The following is an 11147-nucleotide window of genomic DNA, read 5'->3' on the forward strand; positions in this document are numbered from 1 at the left end:
TGTGCCATTTCTCGGTCTCTGATCCATCACTGCTGCATACACCGTTTCACTCAACTTTCCCAGTAACCAGCAAGCTAGCGCCGCTGATTGGCTAGTCAGTACAGGATACAATGTGTTGATTGGCGCTTTAGAAAATCTGCCAAAAGCGCTGATTGGCTCTTTAGATAGGAAGTTAAGACGGTGCCAAAAAGATTTTGTAATTCGTAACAGAAATCCGTAACTCGTACTTGAAATCCGTATCCGTCTCCGTATCCGTAATGCGTAACTGAAATCCGTAACTGAAATCCATATCTGCAGATAGATTTTGAAAGTGAAGATAGTTTTTGTAAGTGTAGATAGTTTTTGAAAGTGTAGATACATTTCGTATTTGAAATCCGTATCTGTAAATAGATTTTGAAAGTGAAGATACATTTCGTATTTTAAATCCGTATTTGTAGATAGGTTTTGAAAGTGTAGATGGTTTCACAGATACAAAATCTATATTACAGATTACAAAATATTTATGGCATTGATCTGATTCCATAATTGTCAACCTATATAATATTTGTTTACCAGCAAAACGGTAATTACGACAAACAGAATCCCTAGTGCGCTCACACTTAATTTACACTTCATTGCAGTAACATAAATATGGCAGATTGCCTAACACATTTGGTCTGGAAGATACCAGGGCTTATTAAATAAATAAAAAGAGATCAACCCATGTTGACTTATGCATCCTGAATATTTACTGGCATAAAATAAAGCATATCACTCACAAATAAAACGTAAAATTGAAACCCATCAAGCCCCTTCACCCATTAGAATAAAACAGTTTTGCAGGTAGGGACTGAGCCAACAACCAGTGATGTATCCTAAAGAGTAAGTCCACTCATAAAGGTTGTTTGGTCCTCATCTATCCAGGCTAAACTATCTATTTAACCTCAGGCCAATGAAACATGTATGTGTTTGCTGTCAAGGCAGTAATTCAGATCATGGCTGAGGTATCCCTTCTATGAAACCAATCACAATTTCAAATCACATTGAAAACAGCATAATACAACTGTAAGAAAAATCAGACAAGACTATGAGCAAGTGGCAAACCACAGCATGAAAATGACTAAACCATCATGGTGAAGACGAAGGGTTAGTAAATATGGAGTCTTCTGATCCATGGGATTGGTGACACTTCTGAATGCACACAAACAACAAAAGAAAAACTGTCAGTATTGTTGAAAATGAACGGCTAAGAATACACACATATAGAGAGACATATACACACAAACACACACACTCACAGACACACACACACACACACACACACACACACACACACACACACACACACACACACACACACACACACACACACACACACACACACACAAACACACACACACACACACACACACACTCCATACCTTAAAAGACTCTGCAGATGAATTGAGTCTCTCAGTATTCGGCAGGCTGACCCACTTCTGCTCTCCTCCCGCCTGCAGGGCACCCGCATGGCAGCACTCACCCGTCCCGGTGCCGTTCCCGGCGGCCCAGTCGTTATATCCCACCGTCGGCCCGCTGATCCAGAACCAAGGGTCAAGGGGGCAAACGTAGTAGAGGCCCAGCCACACGTGATCCGTGCTGGCCCCCCTGGCCACCTCCCTCGCCCAGCTCTGGGTCTCCTCATCTGTGACCGAGTCCAGCTCCATGTCATTAGCTTCACAATAGTCGAACGCCTCCATCCAGGCCTTATTCTCTCTGATCAGGACCAGCTTGTCTGAGCAAAGAAAAGTCAGAAGAGGTGAAAAAAACACGTCTCCTAATCAAACCTTGCCTGCACTGTTAAGTACACAGAGACCTCTCCTTCCAGTGTACTAGTGCAATGAATGATACGAAAGTGATGTTACAATTTGGACAATATGCCACAAATAGTCTGTGGCTATGCGCTCTTACAGAACAGGAATTTGAATAGTGCGTTCAAATCTAAAAAAGGGTTGAAAATGGGAATTGAAGTGATTGAAGACCAACTCACTCTCGTAGCAAAAGAACGGATGTTTCTCATTACATTTCCTGTCTTCCCATTTCCCTTCGCTGTTTTGCCATGTAACAGCGCAGTCCTCATACCCTTGACTGTTATCAGGTATGCCTGGTCTCCAGAATGTGAATACGGAGTTAGTTGCGTCAGACCATTTCCATCCTTTGAACAGGCCGATCCACACTGGCAAATTCTCTGCATTCTCTGCAATCATTTTGTTCTCTGTCTGGTTCCTCACACTGGCTAGGTTCATATATTTTGACCAGCAGTGCTCCTGAGCATCTTTCCAATTATTTGCCTCGTCTATGAGAGTGTATCTTTCATTTGGGTTTCCTCCCTCTGTAAGACAAAGATGCTAATTTGAATGTGATGCATAAAATATCATGGGATGATGTTTTTAAATATGTGGAGTTTGGAGCATACAAACATCACTATACACAATCCACAAACACACACACACACACACACACACACACATAGGGTTTAATGACAGAAATGATAAGTTAAAGCAGGTCATACCGCATATGAAAAAATATGATGCATCACAGTTGAAATTTAACCAGTGACCATTATACAAAAAAACACAGTCCTGCTTTCCACCAACATTGTTTGGTTCATGTCCTATCCAGGATGTGAAGTTGGTCTCTTCCAGACTGACACTTTTGTTCTGCAGTGACCACATCCAAGTGTCCTTTCGCAACCCAATCCAGGCCATTTTATAACCATCTGTGCCATTGGTCATTATAGTCATGTCAGACATGTTTTCCACAGTGGCCAGGTCGGTGAACTTTTGCCTGCAGTGTTCCTGCGCTTCGTCCCACGTCTTATTCTGGTTCACAAAGTGGAACCGCCGTGGCATGCGTGAGGACACGCTGCTGAGCCATGTGAGGTATGACATATTAGACCTGACATATCTAAACAGGAACTGATCTTAAGTCAATATCACAAGTCATACAGCTGAATTAAGAATGCTTTCATCACGTGATTGTCACTGACCTGAGAACAGTAGAGTGAACAGAAGCAAATGATCCATCCCTGAAATGCATCAGTCGAAGAGTCAATCATTCAAAATTCTCTTTTTTTATTTGCTATAATACAATATTAGCTGTAGAGTTGATGCTACAGCACTAAAGAAAGAGAGCTCTGATTTTGTTTATTTGTTTTTGGTAAGGTTTTTACAACTCTGATTTAGTATAACAATATAATAATAAACAAATAGGCAAATATTACATCCAAGAATTCCTACCGTTGTCATCTACACCCTTGGCTTTTGTGATCTTCTGATTCTTCTTGCTGTCTGTGTGTTGCGGTACTTCTCGTGTCAGCTATCTAGCTGTTCACAAAGACATGAGCTAAACTTGCTTTGCACCTTTATATTCCTGATGCAAATGCAAATTGGCCTACTTTATTTTCCTGGTGTCCAACATGTGAAGCATGAAAAGCATGTACCAGCACAAGGGCACCATTCATGTCCCATTCACCTGAAACCTGTCAAACTTGATAGAAGAATAGAAAGAAATAGAAAAGCCTTTATTGTCATTGTATTTACATACAACGAAATTTGGAGTGCTTCTCCTGTTGGTGCGACGAGGGACAACATATAACACAACAACAACATATAACACAACAATATTGCATATCTAAAAACGGTAGGAATAGCATAAAAATATATATAAATATTAAGAGTGCAACAAAGCGCCGTGGAATATATTAAAGTACATATATATATATATATATATATATATATATATATATATATATATATATATATATATATTTACATACAATATATACAGCAACAGCACACAGCATAACAGAATATATATATATATACTTATATACAATATACTGTATACAACAACAGTACACAGAATAAGAAATAAAGAAATACAGAGATGGTATGTGTGACTTGAAATCAATAAAGTGAAAGTCATGACTGTTTTTAGTGTTCTGAAAAAACTGTTCCTAAGACGTGTGGTCCTTGCTCTAAAGAATCTGTACCGTCTGCCTGAGGGTAGGAGAGTAAACAGGTGGTGGCCTGGGTGAGAGGAGTCTTTTAGGATGTTATTGGCCCTGCTAAGGTAGCGGGAGCGGGCAATGGATTCCAGGGAGGGCAGGGAGCAGCCAGTGATCTTTTGTGCTGTGTTGATGACCCTTTGGAGGGCTCTTTTGTCTGCTGCAGAGCAACCAGAGTACCACGCCGAGATGCAGTACGTCAGTACACTTTCGATAGTGGTGTGGTAGAAGGCCACCATCAGTTTACACTCCAGGTTGTTTTTCCTGAGTACTCTCAGGAAGTGTAGTCGCTGCTGTGCTTTTTTGACTGTCACTGAGGTGTTGGCAGACCATGAGAGGTGATCTGTCAGGAAGGCTCCTAAGAACTTGATGCAGCGCAAAGAGCGCTCCTCGGGGTGGATGGGGATAGAGGAGCTCATCTGGGTGGATGGGGACAGAGGGGGGACAGAGGAGCTGATCTGGGTGGATGGGGCTCTGGTGAACTATGTCTGATCTGGGTGGATGGGGCTCTGGAGAACTACGTCTGATCTGGGTGGATGGGGCTCTGGTGAACTATGTCTGATCTGGGTGGATGGGGCTCTGGTGAACTACGTCTGATCTGGGTGGATGGGGCTCTGGTGAACTACGTCTGATCTGGGTGGATGGGGCTCTGGTGAATTATGTCTGATCTGGGTGGATGGGGCTCTGGTGAACTATGTCTGATCTGGGTGGATGGGGCTCTGGTGAACTATGTCTGATCTAGGTGGATGGGGCTCTGGTGAACTATGTCTGATCTGGGTGGATGGGGCTCTGGGGAACTACGTCTGTTCAAGATGGGGTGGAGGATCAAGGCCAAAAATAGCCCATAATCTACTCAAAAGTACACATACTCAGGCACGCAAGCATATGCAAACATGCAAAGATGCAAAAGCCCAGGAAAATATGTAAAATATGTTCCAGGAAACTACACGGAGTTGGACAGTAAATAGAGTTCATAGAAAGCCATGGGACAATCTGATTACAGGATCGCGTTTCATGTCACGCAAGAAGCACCCCAGTGAGGTGTGATGGTCTCTATGGAGACAGGGAGGAAGTGAGCCTTGTGTTTTATTTTTACTAAATATTTCAAAATGTAATATTGTATTTCATTATGTTAACAAATGTGATTATGTAGATAGAAGTGGATGCCAGAGAGACCTAAATTCCGCACATTTAAATTGAATCAATTTATTTTATTTATTTAAAGAATTTAGGTGTGAACAGAGGCTCTGAGGTGTGAGGCAGTTTTTCAGACTTTTTTATTTGCTTTTTTAATCCATTTACAAAGTGTACAAAGACTTCTTTTGCATTTAACAGTGGCCGTGTCATACAGGAAGACATTTCGGATTATTTCAGAATCACCAGAATAACTAAACTTGATCATTACATTTTAGAATCACAGAATTTTACACCGACTAAATATAATCGCTAAATCTCTACATTTGATACAAAGCCATGTTATCTACTTAAGAGAGTGAGTCCCAACGGAATTAACCCATGTTGACTTCTGCATCTTGAATATTTACTGACATAAAATAAATCATATTATTTAAAAATAAAACATATAACTGAAAGCCATCAAGCCCCATCACCTATAAGAATGGTTTTATATATAAGAAACAGTTTTGCAGGTAGGGACTGAGCTAACAACCAGTGTTGTATCCTAAAGAGTAAGTCCACTCAGAAAGGGTTTTTGGTCCTCATCTACCCTGGCTAAGCTATCTATTTAACCTCAGGCCAATGAAACATGTATGTGTTTGCTGTCAAGGCAGTAGTTCAGATCAAGGCTGAGGTATATGGCCGAAGTATCCCTTCTATGAAACCAATCACATATTCAAATCACATTGAAAACAGCATAATAAAACTTTAAGAGAAACAAAACAAGACTATGAGCACGTAGCAAACCACAGCATAAGAAGGACTGATCCATCATATTTAAGATGAAGGGTTGGGCCTTGATGGATATTTGGTAAATATGGAGCCTTCTGATCCCTCTGAAAGCACACAAACAAACAAGATAGGAAAAACTGTCAGTATTGTTGAAAATGAACGGCTACGAATACACACATATAGAGACATATAAACACAGACACAAACTCACACACACTCACAGACACACACACACACACACACACACACACACACACACACACACACACACACACACACACAAACACTCACTACCTTAAAAGACTCTGCAGATGAAGTTGAGTCTCTCAGTATTCGGCAGGCTGATCCACTTCTGCTCTCCTCCCGCCTGCAGGGCGCCCGCATGGCAGCACTCACCCGTCCCGGTGCCGTTCCCGGCGGCCCAGTCGTTGTATCCCACCGTCGGCCCGGTGATCCAGAACCAAGGGTCAAGGGGGCAAACGTAGTAGAGGCCCATCCACACGTTAGCCGTGCTGGCCCCCCTGGCCACCTCCTTCGCCCAGCTCTGGGTCTCCTCATCTATGACCGAGACCAGCTCCATGCCATGCGCTTCACAGTAGTTGAACGCCTCCATCCAGGCCTTATTCTCTCTGATCAGGACCAGCTTGTCTGAGCAAAGTAAAGGCAGAAGCAGTGAAAAAGACACGTCTCCTAATCAAACCTTGCCTGCACTGTTAAGTACACAGAGACCTCTCCTTCCAGTGTACTAGTGCAATGACTGATACGATGGTGATGTTACAATATGGACAATATGCCACAAATAGTCTGTGGCTATGCACTTTTACAGAACAGGAATTTTAATAATGCATTCAAACCTTAAAAAGGGTTGAAAATGGGAATTGAAGTGATTGAAGACAAACTCACTCTCGTAGCAAAAGAACGGATGTTTCTCATTACAGTTCCTGTCTCCCCATTTCCCTTCGTGGTTTTGCCATGTAACAGCGCAGTCCTCGTACCCTTGACTGTTATCAGGTATGCCTGGTCTCCAGAATGTGAATACGGAGTAAGTTGCGTCAGACCATTTCCATCCTTTGAACAGGCCGATCCACACCCAATTTTTCTCAATCTGACTAATCTTGTTGTTCTCAGTCTGGTTCCTCACACTGGCTAGGTTCATGTCTTTTGACCAGCAGTACTCCTGAGCACCTGTCCAATTCTTTATCTCGTTTATGAGAGTGTAGCTTTCATGTGAGTTTCTACCTTCTGTAAGACAAAGATGTTAATTTGAATGTAATACAAAAAAGATCAGTGGATAATGTTTAAATATGTGGAGTTTGAATCGTACGAACATCACTATACGCAAACTTCACACACACACACAAACACACACACATACACACAGGGTTAAATGTCTCAGAAATGATAAGTTAAGGCAGGTCATACCGCATATGAAGTATGATTCATATTCACATTGCACATCAAGCCAGTCACCCATTCTCAAGGCAACACAGTCCTCACGTCCACCAGCATTGTTTGGTGAACCTTCTCCCCAGGATGTGAAGTTGGTCTCTTCCAGACTGACACTTTGGTTCTGCAGTGACCACATCCAAGTGTCCTTTCGCAAACCAATCCAGGCCATTCTATAACGATCTGTGCCATTGGTTATCATAGTCATGTCAGACATGTTTTCCACAGTGGCCAGGTCGGTGAACTTTTGCCTGCAGTGTTCCTGCGCTTCGTCCCACATCTTATTCTGGTTCACAAAGTGGAACCGCCGTGGCATGCGTGAGGACACGCTGCTGAGCCCTGTGAGGTGTGACATATTAGACATGACATATCTAAACAGGAACTGATCTTAAGTCACTATCACAAGTCACACAGCTGAATTAAGCATGCTTCCATCACATGATTGTCACTGACCTGAGAACAGCAGAGTGAACAGAAGCAAGTGATCCATCCCTGAAATGCATCAGTCAAAGAGGCAATCATTCAAAATTCTCTTTTTTTATCAGTTATGATACAATATTAGCTGAAGAGTTGATGCTACAGCAGCAAAGAGAAACAGCTCTCATTTATTTATTTGTTTTTGGTAAGGTTTTTACAACCATGATTTTGTATACAAAAAAAGTATTAACAAATAGGCCAATATTACATGATTCCTACCGTTGTCATCTGCACTCTTGTCTTGTGATCCTCAGAAGCTCCTCTCGTGTGTGTGTTGCACTGCTTCTCGTCTCAGGTATACAGCTGTTCACAAAGACGAGCTGAACTTGCTTTGCATAGAATAGCTGACCTTTAGTCAGGGCCCTCCATAATGTGTGAGTCAATAAACTGTCTATCTGTAGACACAGACACATACACTCATACAAACACACACGCACTTTTTATTCACATGGAAATAAGGTGATGTTGGTTGAAGTTGTTTGCATTGTGTGTTGTTAAGTTTTGCCTATCAGTGAAATATTCAGTTTTTTCAGACACAGTGAAACCTGGTTGAATGGGTGTTGCATTTTCATTCCCTGTGATCTTTGGTGACTCCATGTTCTGAAATTCTGAATGTGATTTTCCTCCTAGAGCTTTCCTCTGTTTTGTGTCAGACACAGGAGGATGCATGAGTTGTGTATAGTTGTGTGCTTTATAGTCCAGGCAAAATAGCCCATTTTGGAGCCAAAAATAGAATTCATTGTAAAAGAATGTTTTTCAGCATAGATCATTTCTATGAGGTGTCCAGAACAACATACTAAAAGTCCTAAGAAATCCTACTTGAGGAAATATGTTTAATTCTCATCAATCTGAGATGTGTGCTAATAAAGGATGGCAAAAATACACCACAAATTTAGTTTAATCTGCCTATGGACATATTCAATAAGTGTGGAGCTCATGTGCATATTCAAGGTAATTTAAAAAGAAACTTGTAATACAAATTTTTCATTGTATAACGGAAAAAATTACATTTTTGAGGCATATTTTTTGCATTAATAGCACACATCTCAGATTGATGAGAATTAAACATATTTCCTCAACTTGGATTTCTTAGGACTTTAAGTATGTTGTTCTGGACACCTCATAGAAATGATCTATGCAGAAAAAAAATATTTTACAATAAGTCTGTCGTAAAACGCTATTTTGCCTGGACTATTAATGAATAAGTAGTTTTGTGACTTTCTCCCATAGATTAGCGTTGAACAGACTCGATCGCTGCTTAGCCATCGATTAGTGTGTGGCACTAATTTGATTGGTCGTTGGTTCCACTTCCGCTTCTCCGTTTGAACGACTTTCTGAAATGCTGTTACCTGACAGCAGATTTTTTTAATACCATCCAGTTCTCAGAGGTTTACCAACAAATTCGTTTTGGAGTGTTTATCCCACTGCCGATATTTCCACAATTATCTGATCCGACTTTTAATCTAACTTTTAAAAATCACCATCATAAATCATTAAATGAACTATGGCGTGTTAGCTAGTCATTGATTGTGCTAATCTGAGTTTGGTAGCTATCCGGCTTCTAGAACCATCAGACCTGTGTGTGAACACGTGGAATCACTGGATTGAAAAGGTGAGAGATCAGACCTAACGTTATGTCGGAATAATTTCGTGAAGGTATCAGTTTTTAAATGAAAGATGTTCATAATGCCCCTTATTTCACAACAAGAACCAATATAATGTAGCTTGCGGCTAACGCTAATTATGTTAGCTGGTTACATAACATTCATGTTAGGTCCTGCATTTACGGTCAGTCCTGCATTAGCATCTTAAAAAAGAAAGAGTTTTTATGTTATTGAGGCCACATCATGTTTTGAAAGTTGTTAACAAGCCTACCCTTGTGTAAAGTTCGTCTTGTTAACATAATATTGGACACTGAAGCTAATCTATCATCAAGCTGCTAAATGTTACTGTTAGATACTACACAGTGAAAAGGAACTTTGTTTTGGTTCATGCCTAACTTCAGTTGGCTCAAATTTCTTCCCAGGTTTAATTCGAATTTTCAGCATAGATCATTTCTATGAGGTGTCCAGAACAACATACTAAAAGTCCTAAGAAATCCTACTTGAGGAAATATGTTTAATTCTCATCAATCTGAGATGTGTGCTAATAAAGGATGGCAAAAATACACCACAAATTTAGTTTAATCTGCCTATGGACATATTCAATAAGTGTGGAGCTCATGTGCATATTCAAGGTAATTTAAAAAGAAACTTGTAATACAAATTTTTCATTGTATAACGGAAAAAATTACATTTTTGAGGCATATTTTTTGCATTAATAGCACACATCTCAGATTGATGAGAATTAAACATATTTCCTCAACTTGGATTTCTTAGGACTTTAAGTATGTTGTTCTGGACACCTCATAGAAATGATCTATGCAGAAAAAAAATATTTTACAATAAGTCTGTCGTAAAACGCTATTTTGCCTGGACTATTAATGAATAAGTAGTTTTGTGACTTTCTCCCATAGATTAGCGTTGAACAGACTCGATCGCTGCTTAGCCATCGATTAGTGTGTGGCACTAATTTGATTGGTCGTTGGTTCCACTTCCGCTTCTCCGTTTGAACGACTTTCTGAAATGCTGTTACCTGACAGCAGATTTTTTTAATACCATCCAGTTCTCAGAGGTTTACCAACAAATTCGTTTTGGAGTGTTTATCCCACTGCCGATATTTCCACAATTATCTGATCCGACTTTTAATCTAACTTTTAAAAATCACCATCATAAATCATTAAATGAACTATGGCGTGTTAGCTAGTCATTGATTGTGCTAATCTGAGTTTGGTAGCTATCCGGCTTCTAGAACCATCAGACCTGTGTGTGAACACGTGGAATCACTGGATTGAAAAGGTGAGAGATCAGACCTAACGTTATGTCGGAATAATTTCGTGAAGGTATCAGTTTTTAAATGAAAGATGTTCATAATGCCCCTTATTTCACAACAAGAACCAATATAATGTAGCTTGCGGCTAACGCTAATTATGTTAGCTGGTTACATAACATTCATGTTAGGTCCTGCATTTACGGTCAGTCCTGCATTAGCATCTTAAAAAAGAAAGAGTTTTTATGTTATTGAGGCCACATCATGTTTTGAAAGTTGTTAACAAGCCTACCCTTGTGTAAAGTTCGTCTTGTTAACATAATATTGGACACTGAAGCTAATCTATCATCAAGCTGCTAAATGTTACTGTTAGATACTACACAGTGAAAAGGAACTTTGTTTTGGTTCATGCCTAACTTCA

This window comes from Sprattus sprattus (assembly GCF_963457725.1).
Source record: "Sprattus sprattus genome assembly, chromosome: 7".
Classification (NCBI taxonomy): domain Eukaryota; kingdom Metazoa; phylum Chordata; class Actinopteri; order Clupeiformes; family Clupeidae; genus Sprattus; species Sprattus sprattus.